This window comes from Vulpes vulpes, chromosome 2 (assembly GCF_048418805.1).
Source record: "Vulpes vulpes isolate BD-2025 chromosome 2, VulVul3, whole genome shotgun sequence".
NCBI lineage: Eukaryota > Metazoa > Chordata > Mammalia > Carnivora > Canidae > Vulpes > Vulpes vulpes.
In genome coordinates, this window is record NC_132781.1 from 78,034,303 (window position 1) to 78,059,133 (window position 24,831).

At 44.3% G+C, this 24,831-nt stretch overlaps 1 pseudogene; it reads left to right on the plus strand.

Annotated features, from left to right (window-relative positions):
- The first annotated feature begins 23,574 nt into the window (after positions 1-23,574).
- LOC112933388 (large ribosomal subunit protein eL15-like) lies at positions 23,575-24,043 on the plus strand (annotated as a pseudogene).
- Positions 24,044-24,831: the final 788 nt, after the last annotated feature.

Here is a 24,831-nt window from a genome sequence, read left to right on the forward strand (position 1 = left end):
AGATGAGGAAGACTGAGACTCAGAGCGAGAAAGTAGCTTGTAAGCATGTTTATAGGAGACCAGTTTTTAAGACGTTGAGTCAAAGGGCACACACAAAAACTGTCTTCACCTGTATCAGGACTGCCCTTCTGTTCCGCTTTGGGCAAGGACATAACCGGTCACCCCGAAACGCTCGAGTGACTATTGGAGGAGAAGGAAATGCGTTGCTGGTCTTTCCTCAATTCTTTCCCCACCCTCACTGCCCCCAACCACCACCAAAATATGATTATTCCCGTTTTCTTTCTTCACCAGGTACTCGCTGAAATAAATAAAGACCTTATGGTCGGCAGTATTTGCCAAGTCGTGGTGGCTGGGGGCGGAGGTGGTGGGGATGGAGGGCAGCACGGAGGAGGAGGCGTGCACAGCAAATGTTCCCGTGCCTTTTACAATATGCTCCGTGCCTGTGTCAGAAGTTCGCACAAAGCTCTGAATCAATCTGGAGGATGATCAACTTATCCCAAACTTTATCCCAAAACATGGGCAAAGAAACAACGTGCCTGGACTTCATTTTTCAGGGACAGGTTCCACTTTATCTGGAGTGGCTCCCTTCCTAAAACTGTAAGCATATGGCTCTTACAAGGGCTGAAAATAAATTTGTTGCGACAACAAACTGCCATGGGGGGAGACGGTGTGCAACGCAGGAAACCGTCCAAGCGCTTTCATACTCCTCGGGGGTCAGATTACTGGGCCATTTGCACTAGCAGCAGCTATAGAAGTTAGTGTTTTATTTCCTGGACCTATAAAAACCTAATTGGTGCCCATATGTCAGACTAATATTTCTTCCAGCTCTTTATACTCTGCTTGCAAGATTAGGACGGAGGGCGGGGGCAAGAGTGATTGAGTTGTCTGGGGAGTGAGATGACTTCACCCCAAAACGACCAGACTCCACCTATAAACTGTTCGGATATTACCTTTACTTTTTTCTTGGCTCCCCTCTTCGTCCCCGTCTCACAAAGAAACCGCCCCACCCCCCAGCCTCTGCATCCTCCCCATAATGTGAAAGTCCCAAATTGCTTTTTTATGAACCTAGTGATTTTTCTGGTGGGTTTGGAAGTGTCCCAGAAGAGACACACAAGCTTTTTAAGAGCACACAAGAAACCGCCTCATCCTCATTGAATGTGAAGGATCTTTAGGGAAGGCAGGGATTTTTTTGTCTGTTTTCCTTGCTCTCTACCCCCGTCACCTAGGCCCAGGCCAGGCACATTCTTGGGGTTTCAATCAATATTTGCTCAATCAAGAAATAAGTAAATTATAGCAGACATCTGTAGTTGTCACCTCCTTGCATTCATTCCTTTGGTTCTGGTAAGAGCACCCGGTCATTTCTTTGAGGACCCTCATATTTCTCAGTCTCAGGGCACCTGGCTCAGGTAAAGCTGAAGTCCCTCTAGCTCCAGGAGAGGGCACAGGTTCCAGGCCTGAGCCACACGGTCCACAGTGATTGGTTCATTTGGGCACATGATCCCATAAGAGTCCCGTGAGAGTTGGCCTTGAGGATTTCAGGGAAGCCTGGGGGTAGGAGTTTTTTCCCTACTGTAACTGCTGTCTCTAAGGATACTCTGGGCCAGGAGCTTTCAGCCTTCACTCCACACAGAGGTCCTGCCTGGGGGTTAACCCACTAGAGAGAAAAGCAGAGCCGAGGGAGAGAGATTGACTTCTATGAACATTGTTTAACCCTTGAATCTAAAAAACAAAAAACAAACAACAACAACAAAAAAACCCTTGGATCTAACTATCTCGGAGGCCCAATGTCTCCCAGAGGTTTTAGCCATAAATTCCCTTAAGCCAACGGAATTTCTAGAAATCTGATATTAAGATAAAATAAACTAAAGAACCGAATTAAGGGAATGTCAATGATTTAGCCACCCCGGCAAGCATAGTTTCTATAGAATGTGTCTATACTTGACTAACACTGGTCAAGAATCAGTCCGCTATTTTTGAGAGATCTCCAAATACAGCAACTTAAACGAGATGGTTGTTTTTTTCTCCTGTGAAGGAGTCTGGAGGGCTGTGACTGTGGCTTAACTAGGATTCTGTGTTGTTACTTTGTCACCCTCAAAATGTAGCTTCATGCCCTCGTGGTCCCAGGCAGCCTTTTGGGCTCCCTGTCATCATGTGTCTTCCTGCCAGTAGGAAGAGAAGTGGAGGAAGGGGAAGGCCCGTATGTCCCTTTAAAGGCACCAAAGATGCAGGTGAGTGGACCAGAAGTCAAGTGGAAAATAATCCCTCTCTCCCTCTCTCTTCCTTCCTTCTCCCTCCCTCCCTCCCTCCCTTCCTTCCTTCCTCCATCCTCCCTTCCTTCCTCCAATCCTTCCTTCCTTCCTTCCTTCCCTCCTCCCATCCTTCCTCCCTCCCATCCTTCCTTTTTCCCTCCCCCTTCTTTCCTTCCTTCCTCCCATCCTTCCTCCCATCTTTCCTTCCTTCCTTCCTTCCTTCCTTCCTTCCTTCCTTCCTTCCCTCCTTCCTTCCTTCCTTCCTCCTGTCTTTCCTTCCTTCTTTAATTGAGCACGATGTACCACGTACTATGTTAAGCACTGAGGATACAACATCAAATGACACAGACTCAGTTCTCACCTTCCTGGAGCTTATGTTTCTGAATAGATTGTTAAAAATGACAGAAGTCCACAATTTAGGTGGTGACAGCTCTCAGAGTGATTTGGGGGTTCATTATTACAAGATCGAGAGAGCCCAGTCACCCGCAACTTCCAAAAGCCCCAAGACTTGCAGTCCTCTCATCCCTGTGCCTACTAAACTAGAACATGATCTGCTTCCTTTATATCTATTTTGAGGAACACACATGTTATTTGTGTGTGTGGTATAAACGGTTGGTCTTTAATACGCTCCAACAGACTTTGCCTCTTTTCAAGGGCATTTCAGGCAATTGCAGAGAAATGAACAAGATACTTCTTTCTCTATAAAATGGAGATGTTAATGTTAACTGCTTCATAGATAATGTTGTGAAAATTAAATAATACACATAAAGTGCTTAGTTTGGTAAAGACGTTGACTATTTCTAAGATCACGTTTATTATATTTTCTGATCAGAGAATATTGTTTCTCTCTCTTTCTAGTTCCATTTGGGGCAACTGGTAGAGAAACTGGATTTTGGGGGGGGGTTGGTTTTTTAAAATGAGCATGGATTGCTTTTATATTAAACAATTTAATATTCAAGAAGAATGACTTTTTGTGTTGATAAAAATAAGACATGCTTCTTACAAAGTATTTAGACAATGGAGAAATGTACATTTTTTTATAATAACTCCATATGATTACCATTAGGCGAACAACATCTCACAGTTTTCTAAATCGACGTGTCGGGGATCATTTCTGGTTTGTTACAATGTTTTCAGCATAAAAAATACATATAAAATCCAATTCTAAGACAGAACATGAGAGACTCATAACTCTGGGAAGCAAACTTGGGGGTGTGGAAGGGGAGGTGGGGGTGGGGGTGACTGGTTGACGGGCACTGAGGGCGGCGCTTGATGGGATGAGCACTGGGTGTTATTCTATATGTTGGCAAATTGAACACCAATAAAAAATAAATTTATATATAAAAAAATAAAATAAAATCTGATTCTAGTTGGTTTAACACATATGGAAATGTGTTGATTTCCAAAACCCACATTCAGAGGGTGGCCTGACCCAGCGTCATTCGTCTGTGACTCTGGCCTCGGCAGGTGGGAGTGTCAGTCACAGGTGGCTTTACAAGTGGCTTTCGTTGCAACAGGTTCTGCACCTTCCCACCACCAAGTCCAGAGGGAGAGAGGGAGCCTCCAATGATCAGTGTCCTCTTAAAGCTAGGAAGCCTCTTTCCCCAGAAATCCCTGGGGAGCCTTCCCCACTCCTCCAGTTTTGTTGGCCTTAACTGGGTGACAAGGCCCGGCCAGATTCTGTGACAAGAATATCCCACACCCTGGTTGTCTTTGCCCCCAGTTTCACGGGGCGAGGAGAAACAGGCTTATGCTGGGACCAACCTCACCCCACGGGGCTGGAGCCAGAGCTGGGCTCCGAGCACCCTGGAGAACAGGGGCTCCCTGGCCGAGAGCCCACCATCAGTGAAAATCCGAGTCCTGTGTGGGAGGAAGAAGAGGGACAGGGGAATGAATGCAGGCTGGAGACAGATCGAAAGAGAAGCAACTGTAGGCAGATATATTTTGGACAAAAATACGAGTATATTATCCACGCTGCTTTTAAAATAATAGATTTACTTAGCACTCAAATTCCGCAGTAGAAGAGCAAAGCTGGAGTTCAACTGAGCGAATTGCTGCCCTTTAGTTAAATGAATCTTTACCGCAAGAGATATTATTTCTTAACAGCCCCTCTTGAGGGAAGAAGGTTAAGCAAAGCAATGAAAAATGTTAAGAGGTTGGAGTCATTATTTTTTTAGCCGTAGGTTTCAATTTCAGGCAGTATTGAATGACTCACGGATATGAAAGATGAGCCAATCTTTAGACGTGTGCTTCCTCCCATCTCTCTGTCCCTCACCTCCCAATGTTGGCTCTATTACTATTTGTACAACAGCATAGTCTGTATTATTCACGTTCTGTCGTGGAAACACTAGCGTGCCCTCGTCGCTTACTGTCACCGGTTCTGTGTTCCAATGAATCGTGTGTTCATGCCAAATCCTTTTCACCCCAGGCCATCCTTCCTCAAACCCTTTATTTTGACTCATCTCTAAATTGACTGGGCTTCATCACTCAATAATTTTTTTCTTTTTTCAAAGAAGACCCATGGGTGCGTATCCTCTGACTTTCTTCATGGGCCCTGGGTGTTTGCCTGTGGCCTTCTTTCTGGAACTTATCTGGGATGGATGAAACCATCTTGAGTCACAGTTTCCCTTGGAAGTTCTAGACGGTGCTTCATTCTTATTCTGGCCTTGAATAGAGATTATCAAAGATCGAGGCCAATCTAACTGGCTTCCGTTACTTGTTATCGGTACGCCAAGACGTCTTTTTCTGAAGTCTTTGAAGTTCAGCAAGTTAAAAAGGCCAAGTCTCCATGTGGATCATTCAGTGTCTGTTTTCCTGGGTCTTCGTGTACTCTTTCAATCTGTAGATTCATTTTTTCATTTGTCAGAGCAATTTTCTTGTTTCATGTCTTTGTATATTTAGTCCGTCCTGTCTGTGGGTTCTCTGCTCTAGGAACAGGGAGGCTCAAATCACTTATGCCTTTTCTGTGCCTTCATCATGTTTATCTCTAGTATTTTTTCTGTATCTCTAATTTTATTTTGAGCTGTGTCTATATAGGGTTTCTTTAAAATTATTATTATTAGCTCCACGGCAATGTTGTTTTGGTTTTTAATTGCTTACCTAGAACTGAAGTCTCCTTTTTTTTTTTTTTTCTTCCATTTTTTTCATTTTTTTTTTCCCCAGATCCTTCTCTTGTTGCATAATTTTTTTTCTCTGGGCCCCGGTATGTTGAATTCATATTCTTATTCACAAGTTCTCTAACTCAAAACACTCAGGGGAAACACTATGCTCGACTAGTTTGTTTCTTAGATTTAGAGCTTATGATGAAAATTCTTAAGATTTTTAATTAGTTCAAGGTTCCAGCGTGAGCACAGCGTTAGAAGCTACACTGCTTGAAAATCTACCCTTTCTATCCCTCACTTCTTGAGGTACGTGACCTGAGGTTGTACACATTTCCTTGTTTGCTTGCTACTGCCAATTTTCTTGTTTTGCTGGTTTTCATTATTTCCGTTCACATTTTAGACATCAGGGGAGGAGAATCTCTATTTTGCTTTCATTCTGTTCATCTTCCTTCAGAAGCCTACATTGTTTATATTACTCATGCTCACTGTAAAGTCAGGAAAAGTCATCTCCATTAAAAAAAAAAAAGCAATGGGATCACGTGAGGTTTATTAAAAACTTTGAAGTACCACGCCAATGTTATTTTTAAAAGGAAAAGTCCAAAAAATAAATAAATAAATAACTAAAAGGAAAAGTCCTGGAATCTTAAGGCTGGAATAGACCGAGGACCTCGTGTTTTAATCCCATACCCAAGTCAAAAACCCGGCAACAGCCTTCCTGATGATGGCTTCTGCTTCCTTCTGTGAGGGGACTCACTTCTTGGCCAAGCCTGTTATTCGGAAGATGGACAGCCCTGAGAATTTGTCATTATCTCCATCTCTCAAGGTGAAGTGTGCCTTCCTGAACTTCAACCTATAGCTTCTAGCTCTGCTCTGCTTAGCAGGTGGCATAATGGACAGCTTTTGACGTTGTCACAAGGCAGAGACCCCGGCATCCTGAAAAGGAAACGTAACAATGAAAGGATTTATGTGCTTATAAGGGAACAAATTTGTGTGAATTATTATTTTCTATTTGAACCCCCGCTTCCCCCTCCTCCACTCCCTTTAAATGTCCAGAAAAAAAAATGATTTTAACTGCAAAAATGCCAGATTAACTTTGTGGCAAGTTTTTATCTGGATTTAACCTGAACCTACAAGATGTAGTTCAAAGTTCAAGGAGAGCTGCTCCTACAACCTTAAAAAAAAAAAAAAAAAAGGAAAAGAAATGGAGTGTTGCTGATAGCTGGCCACTCTTGCCTCTCTCTGCCTCTCAGGCTGCTGAATAAGGACTTGTTGAGTGAGAAACACATTTTCCAGGGCTCAGCCCACTTCTCGGGAGGAAACAACGGAACACTTCCTAATCGACACACTTCTGCATGGCAGTGCCAAATGACCCATTGGAAAAGTTGTTTGGATGAATAATTGTTCTTGTAGCCAAATGTTGTGCAGATACTTTCGGAAAAATCTTTTCAAGGATGCCGATTCTAGTCTGTGGCAGAAATGCATTTCTATTTTGCACACTTGTTTGCCTTTTCATCAGCTTCCACTTCCCTTAGAAAAGCTGAGCAGTTTCTGGTGGTCTTTGGTTCTCCTGAGAGTAAATGTTCCCCAGGAATTTGCAGGGCACTTCCAACCCCAGGACTTAGGGGTTAGATGAGAAGCAGATGGAGGTGCAGGGGTGGTATAGAGACCCAAAGTGGCAAAGGTCAGGAGACCCCTGACTCTCCCCAGCCCCAGCCCTGCCTGTGCTGAAGGCAGACATGCTTTGCTCCTTTTCCCCACAGCCTCCATAATGAAGGGTGACATCTCTGAGGCTGGCGAAGACCTTGAGACCCTTTGGGGGAGTTTTCATTTTTAGATCCGTGCACACAAACTAAGCAATCCTCATCCAATTTTACATTTTCAAAGAGCATTTCTTACAATCTTAATTTTTTTTTTTTTTTTCCTGAGCACTGGGCCAATTTCTCCTCAGTTACAAAGGTGATGACCTCAGGCTTTTTCCACATCCTTCTTCCCTTTTTTTATTTCTTGGAAGGGGCAGGTCTCTCCTATGAGCTTGTGTCCCTCCCATGGCTGACCCTGTGTGTGAGAGCTCAGGGAAGATGGGTGTCTTCCCCAGCACCTAGCAAGGGCTCACCTTACCTTGTTGGGGAGGATGTCACGTGCCAGAAATGAAGGTGCAGAGGTTAAAGGATTTGCTCAAGGTTACCCATCTTGGAAGTAGAACTCAGATTTAAATCAAGACAATCTGATTCTAGAGCTTGTCCTCTTAAACCCTACACAGTGCTGCTGCTCTATACACGAGTATGGGGAGTGCCTGTGCCTGAAACACGTCGCTGCCATGCTCTGCTAACACCTCTGGTAACTCACTCAACTGATCACCTCCACTAAATCCCTCGTGAGCACCTCCCCTGGTGCTATCCGAGGTGATTAAAGTGGCTGAGGAAGATATCTGCAGGTGGCATATGATGCTGGCATGGTCTCATACAGGCTCACAGGCCTAATGGGATTTCCATTTCCGGCAATGTGGTGGATTGCATTACATAAAACCCTCCTGCTATGAAACACCTGGAAATGCAGTATAAAATAGAACTAGCATCCCTTTAAATGGCCAACGGGGCTCAAAAGAAAGAAAAGGAAATCCCAGGGACCAAAAATGAAATGGAAACTAAAAACCAGAGTACAATCTGCACACGAAAGCAGGGGCTGCCTGGGGGTGTTTGATGATCTCAGAAACCAGGACGCTCGGGATTTAATGGTTACTCTGGGACAGAAGGAAAAATTGGTATTCCACATAAAGCTGCTACCCTTAGTCAAAGGGTAAAGAGAAAAAAGGCCCCCAAATGACCAAAGGAAATGAGAGGCAAGCTTGCATTTCTTGGAGAGAGCTTTGGCAGGGTAGGTAGGAGATGGGGATTTGAAACCCCAGGCCTGCCCTCACTAGCTTTGGGGTTCAAAGGTGCACTTGCTACAGGGTGCTGGGGACCTCTGGATGTTATATTAGCACAGAAACAGTTCTTAGATGCTCCCAAAGTTCCTGACAAAGCAGAGGTGAAGCCTCACTGGAGAGACACCCCCAAACCTGGAGCTTCAGGATTCCTGAGGATCAAACACCACTTAAGATGAATTCACAATCCAAGATTTTAAAAACCTCAGACGCATGAACCCATGCCAGCGGCCATATGAATAGCAGATATAAATCTTTCCGATACTCAGATATCAGATACAGACTATAAAATAAGAAGCTTTAAAGTGGTTAAAGGTAAGAAGGAAGTAATGAGAGAAAAAAAGAACCCATCAGAAAGTCCAGCCGATTGTGTTACATAAAATTCTGAGAAATGAATGAAGTTACGGGCTCAAGGGCTCAAGAGAAAATCAGTGGAGCCCCTAATCCACCCAGCTGTATCTGACATCAGCGACAGAAATGAGAACACTGAGGAGGGCACCTGATGGGATGAGCACTGGGTGTTATACTATAGGTTGGCAAATCGAACTTCAATTAAAAAAAAAGAAAAGAAAAGGATGGGATGAGCACTGGGTGTTATGCTATATGTTAGCAAATCGAACTCCAATAAAAAAAAATTAGTTTTTCAAAAAGAAAAGAAAAAAGAAAAGAAAAGAAAGAAAGAAGAAAGAAAAGAAAGAAAGAAAGAAAGAAAGAAAGAAAGAAAGGAAATGAGAATACTTCCCACGAGGCAGTGCAGGTAAACAAGATGGTCCCAGGAAGGCGCTCTGGGGTCTTTTACTGGGAGCAATGGACAAGAATGGGATCTTTTGATAGTGGAGCTGCTACATTGGCAAATGGATTCTGCAAAGAGCCAGATAATAATTATTTTGGTTTTTGTCAGCTCAGCCATATGTCTCTGTCACGTAGACCTTCTTTGCATTTTTTTTACAGCCCTTTAAAAAAGTAAAAGCTTGCCTTAGCTCACAGGCTGTACAAAAACAGGCATCGGGTGGGATTTGGCCCTGGGGCGAGGGTGGGGGACCCCTGTGCTAACCCATAGATCTGAGCAGCTCTTGGGCTTTTCCCACTGCGTGGGGAGGGGCTGCCTGAGAGTGCAATGGCTCAGGAGAAGGCCTCACCCGCAGGACCATAGACAGACCACAGATTCCCGATGGCCTGTGTGACTATCTGGACCCACCATGCACAAAGATCCAACCCACACATTTTTAGTTACGCAAACCAACAAATGTTCTTTTTTATAAAGCCACTTTGCCTTGGTTTTATGCCACTTTTAAAGGAAAGAACAACACATACATTTAGCAACGCACTTGAAGCTCCCTTTAGAAGAATCTCTAAATCCTTTGCGCGTGAGACTCCACCTGCCTTAATAACACCTGAACTGCAATCATGTTTGTTCAGGAATCACTTAAAACCCGCAGTCTGCAGTATTATTTTATAATCAGGTGCTATGCGGAGGGAGAAAGGGAAATCGTATTTGTGTGTGTGTGTTGAGCACTGCTTTGTTTTTCACCTTGTCTCGCTCAATAGACCCAACACCTTGGTGAAATAGACCCACCAGCTCATTTCATAGGTGAGAAAACTAGCCTCAGAGCTGAAGTAACTCGTCTAGGGCCACACCTGGAAGGTAACAGGCCTTTTGCTTGGATCTAAGGCTCTTTGGCTCCACAATCTGTGCTCTTTACAACCCCATATTGCAAGTGTCTTAGCTCAGGGGTCAGCCAACTTTTTCTGTAGAGGGCCAGATAGTGAATACCTTGGGCTTTGTGGGCTATATGTGTCAAAACAACTTTGAAGGCAAAGGGAAAGCAGCCAGAGACAACATGCAAATGAACGGGGTGGCTAGCCATTAAACTTTATTTACAAAAACAGGTGGTGGGCAGGAGTTGGCCTGGGGGGCTGTAGCTTATTGACACCTGCGTTAGGTGACCCTGTTCTCCTAGCAAAGGCGCCTCTCAGAAAGGAGCTCTTCCTCTCCAACACTATCCAAAAGCTACCTGTGCTTCATGAAAAATTGCATTAAGAAGTTTTGTTACAGTGTCAACTTGGACCTAGACCATTCATCTGGAGTTTATCATTTATATCTCTTAAAAATATCAGGGATCTATCTTTTCATGTTTCTGCCCTGTTTCCCAGACTTGATTGGAAGTTCCATACAGGCAGGAACCCCTCTTCTCCAGGTAAAGGGTCAGGAGCTATTGTCTGGGAGTCAAATCCTGCCCATTGACAAAATGGGCCCTGAGGGCCTATCCTGCCCCCTCCCCAGTTCTTACAAATGAAGTTCTATTGGAACACAGCCCAGCTCATTCATTTATATATCGGCTGCTATTGTGCTACAGTGGCAAAAGTGAGTAGTTGTGGCAGAGATCCCATGGCCTACAGAGCCAAGATTATGTGCCCCGTGGACCTTTACAGAAAAAGTTTGCCAGCACTTTCTCCAGACAGAAGTTATTATTCCCTTAACCGTTGTCTGAGATTTTTCTTAAGAGGGGGAACTGCTTTTGCTGAGGAAAATACCTTGTTAAGGGTTTGGGTTGGAGAATAACTAATACTTAGGTATTTGGAGGAGCCCAAGCAGAAAGGAAAAGATGCACCATTCTATGTGAGAAAATGAGAGGGATTTTGGCTCCTAAAAAAGAAAAAAAAAAAAAAAGGAAGGCGAAGCAGAGTGGGTGGCAGAAAAAAGATTGGAGAGAGGAGCTGGGAAGTTTTTGAGAAGTGGGATTGTAATATGCTTGTGGAGGGGGCAGGGTTGCCCAGAAGGGCTGCAGAAAGCTCTAATATATGATTTTGAGGCCTTTGCTCTGTCATATGCCACATCGCCCCTCCCTGTGGTCACTTGGTCTTTAGTCAAATGCCTTGTTTACGTGGTTATGTGGTTGCTTTTGGGGCGGGGAGAGACTAAGAGAGAAGCTGTGTGTTGTATGGGGTCTGATGCCAGAGCGGGACTGAAGACATAGCTATGAGATAGAGCGAACAATTCTGACAAAATCAGAACATAAAAAGAGAATTAACCATAAGACTGTAAAAATGTTTCCCCAAATTTGGAGAATCCTGAGGATGAGCTTTAGGTTTCCCTAATCTATAGAATTGGGACTTGAGTCAATCTGACCTAGAGTTTAGGGACTAGGAGAGCCTAGCAGATAGTTGGGTTAGACACTCAAATTGTTGAATCAAGCATTCTCCTGGCTTCCAGGAGCTCACTCTCTGGGAAAAGACTCAGAAACACATGTGTAGTAAGTGCTCTGAGAGAACCCAAGAAGGGCAAAACTGCCTGAAGTGTCAAGGCAGACTTCCTGTAGGAAGTGACATTGGAGCCAGAGCTTGAGGGATGAGGAGTTAGTCACTCAGACTGGAGAAGGGCTTCTCTTCCACCAGAAGGAACAGGAGGTGCACAAATGTGAGTCAGGAAAGGCAAGTCCGGAAATAGGAAATTTCTGTGAGAGAAAGGAAGGAGGGCAGAAGGTGGTGCAGAGGTGGGTCAGAGCCAGGAAATTTTGCATATTTCTTTCTTTTCTCCATAATGCCTGGTATACAAGGAAGTGCACAGAGCACCTCACTGGCTCAGTTGGTGGGGCATGTGACTTCTGAACTCAGGGTTATAAATTTAAGCCCTGAGTTGGGTGTAGAGATGACTTAAAATCTTTAAAATCCAAACCAAAGAAGGTGCTCAATAAAATTTGCTCTCAGATGAGTTAATGTCTACTACTTAATAAGAATTGGGATTTGACGGGCCCTTTCCTTCCTTGTTGCTTTCCTGAGTGTTTAATATTTGGTGGCCTTATAGCTGTGCTTCTTACTGTGAACATGTGTCTTGAATGAATATCATGATCTACGTCAAAGATTTGGAGATTTTAACCAACTATATGGCCAAAGGTTGAGCCCTTTTTTTTTTTTTTTAAGATTTTATTTATTTATTCATGAGAGACACAGAAAGAGAGGCAGAGACACAGGCAGAGGGAGAAGCAGACTCCCTGTGGGGAACCCAATATGGGACTCAATCTCTGAGCCAAAGGCAGATGCTCAACCACTGAGCTACCCAGGTGTCCCCAAATGTTGAGTCTTAAAAAAAGCACGGGCTTCAGTTTAAAACCTGATCCTGACACTTAGTGAAGCACAGTTTATTTGACTATTCTGAGCCTCAGTTTCCCCTCCATAGAAGAAGGATAATGATATCTATGTGTAGAATCACGGTGCAGAGTAAATAACATGACATATGTAAAATTGTCAGCCCCGTGTCTGTCACGTAACAGGTACTCAGTCAATAGGAGTCGCATATTTTTTAATGAGATGGATTCTTTTGTCCATGATTCTTGGATGATTTGTTTAGAGTAGGGTTGTCCAATTAGGTAGCCGCCGGTCACACATGGCTATTGAGAGTTTGGAATGTAGCTAGTCAGAATCAGGGTGTGTGGTGTTAAATGTGTAGCAGATTTCAAAGACTTAGTACGAACTAAGGAACATAAAATATTCCATTAATACATATGCATATTAAATACATATTTAAATGATAATATTTTGTATACATTGGGATGAATAAAATATATTCTCAAGACATCTCACCATTTCTTTTTAATTTCATGATATGGCTACTATAAAATTTAAATTTAGATTTGTGGCTCACCTTATATTGCTATTGGACAGTTACAGGTCCAGAGAAATGATGAAATTAAATTGCAAGGCCTCTCTAAAACCCAGGTGATCAATGACATATTTCAATCTTTTTCATCTTTTGCTATAAAGATCTAGTTGCCTAAAATTCAATGGAGTTTTGAAAGGAGGGTTAGGTACTTAATCATTAGAGATTATATTAAATGTCTTTGATGGGAAAGAAGTCTAGTTGTCAACATTTACTTTTTTTGCATTTCACCACCATCTGCATAATCTGAGTCCCCTGTCCTCTGATGTTGCGAGTAAGTGTGAAGTTTCAAGAGCTGTCCCTATCTCACTTCTGAGGGACAGAATCTGGAAGCCCTGCCATATGCCATGCTCTTTATGCCTCCTGGATTGCACAGTGAATTTGTTTTCTATGAATGACAGCATCTTCCCTTCGGAAGCTCCTCGTTCTTCTCAGAAACCACACAGGGATGTACCTAACTATAGAGGAGATGCTTTTGAACTCTAAATCAGCAGTAGACTTTGGGATTGAGTTTAAAATCATGTAAACACACATACAAATGAGGAAACCCAATACAGGATGTATGGCCTCTATCCATAAAAAATCCAAGGCACGAGCTGTCTTTGGGATTCAGGAAAGGGCTGAGGCATTTATCCATATATTATATCTCCTCTTCCTTGCTACCATCTGTGGTTCCATCTGCTGGGAGAGAGCAGAGGGGTAAATGAGGTTCTTGTTAAGCACATAGGCAGGTAGAAGTAGAGAGACTAAGGAGGGAGAAGCTAGTTTTCACGTAATTTTCATGGTCTCCATTCTCCATTTCCTTCTCTTCCAAGCCTCAACCCTGTCTCCCAACCCTCATACTGTCCCACCTCTAAGGACACCTATGACCTCCATGTTGCTCAATCCATTAGACATTTTTAGTCACATCCCAGGGATGTCCTTGATGACCACATCATGTAATCCAACATTGGCCCAAGGTGCCACAACCTGGAATATCTCCCGGATGGACTGAGCTGCAGAGAATCTTCCAATCTAAGGTGGTAGGTTACCTCTCTTTGCCCATAAATCTCCCTTGCCTCACCTCCCAACCAATGCTCTTCAGTAGGCTTCCTCCCATCAGGCCCAGCACTCACCCTTCCAAATGGCTCCCATGAGGTCACCCATGACATTCACAATGCTACATTAATGAGTGTTTTTCAGTTCTCACCTTTCTTCACCTTTCACCAATATATCACTCCTTCCATCGGAGATACCCTCTTCCTAGGCTTTCCAATGCAATCCCTATGTGATTTGCTCCTAGATCTTTGGACAACCCCCTTTATCTCCTTTGTAGGCTCAATTTCTTTGGCCTGGGTATTAAGCGTCGACTTCCTAAGACTTGGCCATGAGCCCTATTCTCTTCTTCTATACTACCTCCCTTGGCATTTAGCTACCAAAACCATATCCAGAGTTTTAACAGTTGATAGATAATTCTGATAACTTTGAAATTCATATCCTCAGCTAAGAATGCTTTTCTGACCTCCAAACCCATATATCTAACCTCTTACTTGACATCTTAAGTTGAATATTTCCAAGATCTTCAAAATCAACAAGGCCCAAACTAGACCCCAAGGTCTGGTTTTCTTTATTTTATTTTTCAGGGAATAATAGTAGTATGTGGGGGGATCCCTGGGTGGCTCAGCGGTTTTGCGCCTGCCTTTGGCCCGGGGCGCGATCCTGGAGTCCCGGAATCGAGTCCCGTGTCGGGCTCCCTGCATGGAGCCTGCTTCTCCCTCTGCCTGTGTCTCTGCCTCTCTCTCTCTCTCTCTCTCTCTCTCTCTGTCTATCATAAAAAAAAAAAAATAGTAGTATGTGTTTCTTGCATGAGCCAGCAATCAAATAGTCACCTTTGAAACCCTCTCCTTCCCTTTGTCTTTATTATCTTTCATTATACTGTCAAGTGCTGACATTCTAATGTACTGATAATCTCTCCTATCCATTTAGTTCTTCCTGCCTTTCTGCCAGTCCCCAAGCCCAAGCTACCATCATGTCTTGCTTAGACTACTACAGTAGCCTCCTATCTTTTTTCTCACTCGGTTCCAAATCTAGCCACCAGAGTAACTTGGCATATAACGTCTCAGGCCTGTTGAGTCTTCTCCAACCTGGTTTCCTTCCAGAGTGTAGAAGCCTTGGGCACTTTGGGATATGTTCTGGGAACTCCATGATTCCTAAAAGCACTAGGATTTGTAGTTTTTGCCAGCAAGTGTGTCAAGGAAGTCTTTAGAAAGGAGGGGTGTTGGACTCTGAAGAATGTTTGAGCTCCTATCATGCGGATACAAGAAAAGGTCATTTGAGGGAGTGGGACCATGAGCATAAACAGGGAGGTGACAAAAAGCAAGTATGGATTCATCGAACAATTAATTATTGAGCATTCCTTATGAACTAGGCAGTGTTGTGGGTGCTGGAAATAGACTGAATAGAAGCAAAACAGACATGGCCTCTGCCTTCATAGAGCTTACAGTCAAGAGGCGCAGGGTGGGGAGTGTTTGGAGCAGACAGTACATGAAGAGAATAGCTGGAAGAGCAAGCTAGGGCCAGATCATGGAAGGGTCTTGAAGAAAAGACAAAGAGTTTTAAACTCAATCCCCAGGATCTTTAAACTCAAATTCTTCCAGGGGATAGTCAGAAAGTATAAATTAGGGAAGTGGTCTGGGTATGGTCTGGGAAGAGGCAAGAGGAAGAGCTGGGATTGGGGCAAACTGGAAATCCCAAATGCTATCCAAAGCAGTGAGTGATTACTCAACCACAGCTAATTATTGCTATTCAGGGATGTGGGCCCAGAACCTCTGCTATCAAAAGAAGGAAATGCAGGATTTTAGAGAGAATTTTGGTTTGTTAAACTCTGGTAAGTAATTCAATTAAGTGGTAAGTAATTCATTTAGTTTTGAAAGTACCATGAAGGTCAATCAGAATATGACTGTAGGCTGGATTCAGTTTCTGAGATTCTAGTTTGTGGGCTCTGCTCGATGCAAATGAAAGCCACTGAAGACCGCACATGTGTAAAGTGGGGTGAAGATGGGCATTTTTAGGCAGAGAGCCCATGAGGAGTGGCCTAGGAGACAAAGAATAGGAGTCTGGCTTAGAATCTAGGCAATGAGAAAGAAGAGAGGTCTACGCCAATAGGATCCTTTCATAGTAATTGAATTCCATACAATGTGCCAGGCTGGAAAAAACATACACCAGCCTCTCTTCCAGCTAGGTGTGCCCACGTGAATAATTCTGAACAATGAAATGACATCAGGCTGTTGGATAGGGCTTCAGGAGTAGCTTTTTAAAAGGAGTTTCTTCCTTCCATACACTTAAAAAAAGAGATTTATTTATTTTTTATTTTAGAGAGAGAGAGAGAGAGAGAGAGAGGAGAGAGTACAAGCAGGGGAAGGGGCAGAGGGAAAGAGAGAAGCAGGCTCCCTGCTCAGCACAGGGCTGCATGGGGCAGGGTGATGGCTGAGTGCAGGGCTCCATCCCAGGACCCTGAGATCATGACCCGAGCCAAAGTCAGACACTTAACCCACTGAGCTAGCCAACGCCTCTTCATTCCACCTTTTCTCTTTCTGGGATGGGACACAATGACAGCTTAAACTCCAGCAACTATCTGAAGCCAGAGTCAACGATGATGAAGAAGAAAGATGGAAGGAGTAGGGTCTCTATCATCCACAGAGCCACCATCTCAGCTTGGACTTGTCTGCCCCAGGATTTCTACTTGAAAGGGAAGGAAGTTTTCTATGTTTAATCTGCTTGATATTATAGCAAACCTAATTCCGACTGAGCAAACAACTAACTGAGTTAGAGAGCAGGAGGGTGGCAGGAGCCTAGCTTTGGGTATAGATATTGGATGACAGGAGTGGCAAAAAGCTGGACACACCTTCATAAGAGCAGGTGCCAAGGACCTATCGGGTGCTCACGGTGTTTCGGAACTATAAGAAATAAATTCCTGTTGTTAAAACCACTCTAACAACCACTCTAAAAAGAGTCTGTCCTATAACCATTTTAAAGACGGGAAAGCTAAGGCACAGAGAGACTAAGCAGCCTATCAAGGTCTCCCAGCTGGTCAGTGGTAGAACCATGGGCTCTCCAAATGGCTTGTTCCAGAGCCCATACTTGTGACCTCCATGTTGTGCCACCTTCACCTGGCATGAAGTCTGTCCCTATCACCGCTGCCCTGACAACTCTTCCCATTCTCCCTTTACAAGTTGCCCTCCAGCCACACTGTTCCCTCTTGTTCTTGAAAATGCCAAATCCCTGCTTGCCTTAACTCAAGGCCTTTGTCTTAGCTGAACTCTCTGCCTAGGACGCTCTTCCCTCTGATTGTTGCACGATTAGCTCCTTCTCCCAATTCTGCTCTTAGTTCAAATATCACCCCTTTAAGGAGGCCTCTGTACCAGTCATTGGGTTGCAATGCATGTTCCCTGGGCAGAATTATGCCTATGTCCACGTTCTCAGACATTTATGGTTATGTTTCTACAGTTAAGCTAAATGGAATGGTCTATTGGAAGAAAAAAAAAACACCAAAACCTGGAACTTGCATGCCCATCAGTCACTCATGCCCACAAGGAGCTCTCTGACTAATGGAGAAGTACACAAGAAAATCCATACAGATAGTGTATTATAGATGCACTTATGGAGGTACAAGGGTGGGGTGCACACCAAAGGCAGACAGAACAGTTTCTGTAAAGCTACTGCAAATAGTTGAGAGTGAAAAATATGAGGGTTTTGTTTTGTTTTTATTTTTGTTTTGCGGGACATATGACCACCAAAAACAATGACTGTTTCGCAATCTCTTGCAGCAAATGTGCCCACGTGACAAGGTTATGTGAGACCTAACTGGAAGTTCCTAAGTGGAACTTCTTGGAAGGGACTATCAAGAGACGAGCACAACTGTCTTTGGTTCTTCTTCTTTCTCGGGGGCTAATAATTGGATCTGAGAGCTGGATCTCAAGTAACCATCTTGGCCAATGATATGGAAGCTACGTGATCAACAAAGTAAAAAGAAAAGTAATACAGAAAGAACTTGGGTTTTGAATAATTGGAAAAACACACCTGCCATATGGAAAAGGGAAAAAACCAGCTTTTTATAGTTTATACCACTGTTATTTTTAGTTTTCTGTCACTTGCAACCAAATATAATCCTGATCCAGGGAGTATTATATACTAAATGAACTGGAATGATAAAGCCAAAACAGTGAAGTCATTGTAAGGAATATTAAGAAATTTGAACTTCTTCCTGAAGCAATGAAAAGAGAGTGAGTGGGGTTTTGTGTGTATGTGTGTGTGTGTGTGTGTGTGTGTGTGTGTGTGTTTTAAAAGATTGCAAGCTCATATGTCAGGTTTTTTGGCAGTCCAAAACCTGAACCAAAGAGATTTGATTCAAATTTTGGACAGACCACTCCCATGATGCTTGACCATGGGCCCCTTTATTTAACCTCTTGGATCTTCAGTTCCCTCATTTATAAAATGGACATGATCACAAAGACCCCACTGGATTTTGTGAAGAATCAGTGAAATCCTCAGTAGAGCCCCCGGTCAATACGTGGTAGCTGTCATTATTTACTGCCTGTTAAATAGTCAGATCATTCCATGGGAACATTTTTCCTTCCCTGGTGTTATTGTGCCCCCCCCCCTGCCCCCACATTCATATGTCAAAGCCTTAATTGCCAGTGTGATGGTATTTGGAGGTGGGACTTGGGGTCCCCAAGGTTCTGATGAAGTTATGAGGGTGGGGCCTCCAAGATAGCATTAATGCCCCTATAAGAAGAGGAGGAGACTTAAGCTCTCGCTCCCTGCCTCTCTCCCTCTCCATTGTGTGGTGATACAATGAGAACGTGGCTAACCGCAAACCAGGAAAAAGGACTCTCACCAGGAACCTAGGTGGCTGGTATCTTGAACTTGGACTTTCCAGTCTCCAGAATCGTGGACAACTTCTGTTTTTTAAACAATTACAGTGTTGGTTAAGCTTATGGTATTTTGTTACAGCAGCCTGAGCTGACAAAGATACCCTGCTTAGTCTCTTCAAGGTTGTTAGTACATAGCAGAGTGTGGGAACTTCAGTTTCAACAAAAATCTCAATACACAGTATGTTCTCAGTAAAACAAAAAACAAAAAAACAAAACAACAACAACAACAAAAAAAACCCAAAGGGAATACATGAGTCCAGGGCATCTATGCTACTCCAAGAAGAACCTATTTAAGTTTATCTTCACTTTGATTCCCTTCCTGCCCTGAGATCTCTCTCTCCACTTCTCTCACTGGCTCTAAACTCCACCTAGAAGTTTCAGGAAAAGATCTAAAAAAATCCAATGTCCCTGATAGATTTTGGTAAATTTCTTAATGCCTTAATGTGGTTTAGAAAATAGTTCCTCCTCTTTTATAAACCTTTTTCTTTTTGAAAGAATCTCAGTTGACATTATTGAGCCAAAAAATAAAAAATAAAAAGCGACATGACATCCATAATATTAACCAGCTATAAGTCTGGATGAAATTCAAAATCCAGACAGAAGTCTTTGATTTTTTTAAAGCATATTTAATCATGTTTTAAAGCAAAATGAAAGACCACAAATCTATTTGGACATTCCAAACAGTAAAGAAATAATTTTTATCAAAATCTTGTAACCTTACTTATGCCAAAAGAAATTGTCCCTAAGCAGTGCTGACAACCCTGTCTGAGACATGAATCTGAAAATACTGTGTATTTTTAAAATTATATTTTGGAAGCATTGAATGTACTCAATGAAATTCCAGAATTAATCCACTCCAGTTTTGCAATAGGCACTAACTCATCCAAAACTCCTCCCCTTTTCCGTTTGGCAAAGTCTGACTCCCTCTCCCACCAACATGCGCACACACACACACACACACGCACATGCACACACACACACATGCAGGGACACACACAAATTTACAGTTAGAACCAATGACCGTAATACATCAAAATATTTATAGCTAATCCAATAGATTTTCATTTCTGTTTCCTGCCTTTGTTTTTCCATCCCAGATAGATGGAAAAAATCTAATTTGCAACCTGGAATATCTCCCAGATGGACTGAGCTGTGAAGAATCTTCCAATGTAAGGTGGTAGGTTGCCTCTCTCTGCCCATAAATCCGGGCTGCTCAGCAATCTCTCTTGCTAAGAGAACTCCATGCTACCGATCCTTGCAAATGCCAAAATTGCAGTGGGTTAACATTCATTATGCAGTCATAGAACAAATGATTTACCTAGAAAGAGACAGTCTTCTTCCAGTGAGATGACCATTCATTTTACTTCCCATGCCAAAGGGGTAGGGAGAGTTCAAAATCCATGGTTTTAGCTCATAATGGATATTTAAGTTTAACTACTTTTGAGATAGAATTTATATACTTAAAATTCATCCCTTTAAAGTGTACAATTCAGTGGATGTTAGTATATTCACAAATTTCCACAACCATCAGTATTATCTATTTCCAGAACATTCTGATTACTCCCAAAGGAACCCCATACCCACCAACAGTCAATCCCCATTCCTCCAGCCCTTAGCTGTAGGCAATCACTACTTTACTTTCCATCTCTAGATTTACCTATTCTTGATGTTGCACGCCGATGGCATCATGCAACACATGGCCTTTGGTGTCTGGTTTTTCTCACTTAATTCTTTTAAGGTTCTGGATGAGAGTTTTTGAGAATAATTTGAATTTCTCTTCTAATACTCAGTGCGTTTCTATGTTGAAGTGCTTTACAATCATGATCTCACTTCATCCTCACAACAGTGTAATGGGGCATAGACAATTATCCACTTTACAGATGAGGGATGGGGGCTTTAGAGAAGCCAAGTAACTTGTCCAAGGTCAGACAGCTAATAAGCGAGAGAGTGGGGTTTCAATCCAAAGCCATTGATCTTAACCTCCAGGCTCCACTACCAGAATCCTTGTGGATGAGTCCTGATTGTGCTGCCCCTCCAGTCTCCTAAACAGGAAAAAAGTACATTTCAAAGCTGTATTGACAGTAGGGAAGTTCCCTAAGGGCCGGACTTGAGTGAGATGGGCCCATGAAATGCAGGATGGCTCATCACTGAGCTGAGTAGCAGTGAGTGGTCACTGGACACGTAGGGCCCCAGGAATCGCAGGGTCTTTGAGTGATGGGAGCGACCCCAAAACGTCCAGCACACCAGATAGGCAAATAGGTTGGGGTGTCCCGTTGAAGCTTGGAACGCCGCTAACATCCCTTTTAGGTCTCTAATTGGTGGCCTAATCAATCAGAATATTCACCATCAGAAACTGGTCTTCTTACTGAATCTGGGAGAAATATAAAAGAAGAGTCATTGGGGATCCCTGGGTGGCTCAGCAGTTTAGTGCCTGCCTTCAGCCCAGGGTGTGATCCTAGAGTCCCGGGATCGAGTCCCGCGTCGGGCTCCCTGCACAGAGCCTGCTTCTCCCTCTGCCTGTGTCTCTGCCTCTCTCTCTCTCTCTTTCTCTCTGTCTCTCATGAATAAATAAATAAAATCTTTAAAAAAATAAATAAGTAAGTAAATAAAATAAGAGTCATCCTGCCCATCACTACATCTCCATAGCAAGGTTCAACCCTCAGAATCTGGGGATGAGTTTCACTTATTTCTGAAGACTCTCCAAGGAGGGCCAAAACATCCAACCAGAAATCCGTTGAAGCTGCCGATTGTCATGTTTCCCTGGAAGAAATGACACAGGAATTATGGCTGAAATCCACAGTTCAGTCTTCAACCTCATTTTCAACTATTTGTTTCACCTCCTACCCTGACATTTCAGGAGGCCAAATGGTCAGGAGTTACCAGCTTCGTTTCTCCTGGTTTCGAGAGGCCTTGCTATCCACACGCTGTGATCCAGTTTAGAAGTGGCGGGGGGTGGGGGGAGGAGGGTTAAGAAGCAAAATAGAGGGTCTGAGTAATTCTTCCCTGAAATACTGGACCCTGGATGCATTCTCGATGCAGGTGCAGAGGAAATGGTCTTTGGATGATGAATGAGTAGGCACCCTGTTAAAATGAAGCCAGCCAAGCTCAATCGCTCAGATCTTCATCCTGGTTCAATTTTAGGCTTGAGTTGAACTCTTTCAAGGTAAGAAGAGAGCATCATTCTCCCCTCACTGCAAAGGGAAGGGCTGTCTGTCTGCCTGGCTTTTGCTCTTTCTGCTGTTTCTGTCAGCAGGAGCCTTTGCCTCAGACCAAGTCTTCTCTGATGTTACACCTGAGAGAGCTTCTCTAGCTCTGTATTCAGGCAAAAGGATGAAACCCTGCGCTGCCAATTCCCAGGTGCAAGGCGAATGAACCTCTCCAAGCCTTGTTAAATGGGAATATTAATGCTAACCTCGCAGGGCTGTTAGAAGGATTAAATGAGATAAAATACATAAAGCACTCGGCAGAGTGCTTGATACATAGCGAGTCGCAGTAAACGTTGCTACTGTTTTCATAAATGTCTCCTAGATATTGGGAAGTACATCCCAGTGAGATATTGCACTGTCTTTATTTTAACATGCTTGTGACTTGGAGAGGCTGCAAGGGAATAATACTACGAACCAGCTTTCCTAGGTGCCTTTTTTGGGGAGCACTGCCTCTGAGAGGGAGGAGCTTTCAGGAGGCTTAGAAATCGAAATGCTTCTGTCTTTGGCTCCCCAGATCTCTTTCTCTTGTCAGGGGGCTGGATTAGAGGTTGGGCCCAAGTAAGAAGTCCAAAGAATGGCAGATGCCAAGGCAGGAGGTGAAGGCCCCCTTCAGGGAGCAGGCGTGGGGCCAAGGAGGATTTAGGCCAGGTGGATAAGGGGGGGCAGAGAGCCTTGACCATCACTAGCCATACAACTCTTGGGGGCCAGTTAGGAAGGGACTCCCCTTCTCCCAAACAATGCACCTCCACCAGGACCCATGGTTTGGGGGTAGAGCCCCCACCCTTCCCACCTGTGACCTCCAATGCGTCTCTGAGCAGGACCCAGACTTCACAGCCACAAGCACTGGCCTCCAGCTGGGACGGACCAAGAGCCCAGAACCGGGAAGGGCAGAGCTTGTAGGCCGGTATCTGCGGAGGGCCGGAGGGGAAGAAGGCAGGACCTCAGCAGAGCATGTCTCTGCTTTGCCCTCTTTGCGAACTGGCCCAGCGGCTTGGGCTCCTCAGAAACTGCAGCTGAAACGAAGGTTGGGTTGGGACCTGTTAGGAATCAGCACCTGTGAAGGCAAAGGGGCAGAGCAGGATCCCGCGAAGGGAGAGGCTAAGTGCAAGGCAGGCTTGACAAGACCCCTTGAGGGTCTGGAGCCAAGAAGGTGGGAGCCTCTCTACACCCCCCCCCAACCTTGGGCTAATGGGGAAAGGGCATGACCTTGGGCAGAGGGCAGCTCCCAGCAGATCCTGAAGGAGCTGCCAGCCGAAGGCTCTCTGCTGACCACCCTCCCTGCTGCCGGGCGGCGAGCAGTCCTTCTAGGGAGACCTGGGTGCTGCACCTGAGTCTACCACGACCACCTCTTCTGCTACTCACAGTCCGGGGCACTGAATTAGCAAATACTGAGACAGTGCTCCCTGGGGAAATCCAGGGTGAGCCTCCACAACGTTCTCATCCACCCATCAATAGCTGGCATCATTTTACGTGTGCCTCTAACCCTTTCTGGACAGCAGCAGCCAGCAGCTCAGAGGTCGGCCACGATGGACACTTACAAGTGCGTCGAGGAGCTATGAAGGAAGAAGGGGTCCGGTGCAATAATGCACTTTCTTCTTGGGGTGTGGGGCTGCCAGTACCACCAGCTCTCTGTGCTCCACAGGGCCCCCCACCCCACCAGGCCAGGTAAGGCACGTGGACTGGGGTACAAGGCCAAGCAAGGGTATGTCACATATCAGACTTGCGTAGGTCATGGTGGCCACCAACGCCCAGCCCTGTACAGATTCTTTGAGGCTACCCTCAGTGATCCATTCCATAAAGCCATCAGAAGAAATCCTGACACCCAGTGGATCACCAGACCCGTCCACCAGCACAGGGAGATGCAAGGGCTGACAGCTGCAGGCCGCCACAGCCGTGGCCTTAGAAGGGGTCACAAGTTTTACAACACTGTTGGAGGCTCTCGCCACTCTGGCATGGAGAAGGTGCAACACCCTCCAGCTCCACCTGCTGATATAAGTAATGTTTGTAAAGTTCTTTTTTTTTTTTTTTAAAGATTTTATTTATCTATTCATGAGAGACACAGACAGAGAGGCAGAGACCCAGGGAGAGGGAGAAGCAGGCTCCCTGTGGGGAGCCCGATGCGGGACTCGATCCCAGGACGCTGGGGTCAGACCCTGAGCCAAAGATAGATGCTCAACTGCTAAGTCACCCAGGTGCCCCATGCTTGTAAAATTCTTACCTAATAATTTAGGACAGTAAAAAAAGAAAAAAGACACCTTTAAAAATATATGCTGTTGATTCATTAACATTGAACTCATGGCCAACCACACTGCGTTCAGACCTGGACAAAGCCTCTCTAGCGCAGGTATTTTCTCTGTAAGGCTCCTTGCGACCTTCTTGCATGAAGGACCATTAGCCGGCCCATCAGGACCATGCCTGCGCATCGTTTTAAGTAGCAAATAAATGAAAAGCACAAAAATGCCAAAAACATGGCCCTAAATAGATCACAGAAAGGACACTTGTCTTAAGTATGGAAGCTGAAGAAAGACCACAGAGCTGTCACCTTGTCCAGCCTCAGCTGGGAAGGGGTGCTGGGCACTCCCATTTCTCATCCCTCCGCATGTCTGCAAATGACCCCGAAGGCGCTGTGAGTATCGACTTTGGGGTTACAGGTACATTTTAGCAGGGAGGCAAGTTCACAAATTCAGAATCCATGAATAATGACGATCAATGGTACTTAATATCTTTTTAACTTAAATATTCTTTCGTATAATTTAAATACTTACTTTCATTCTAGGTAGTGG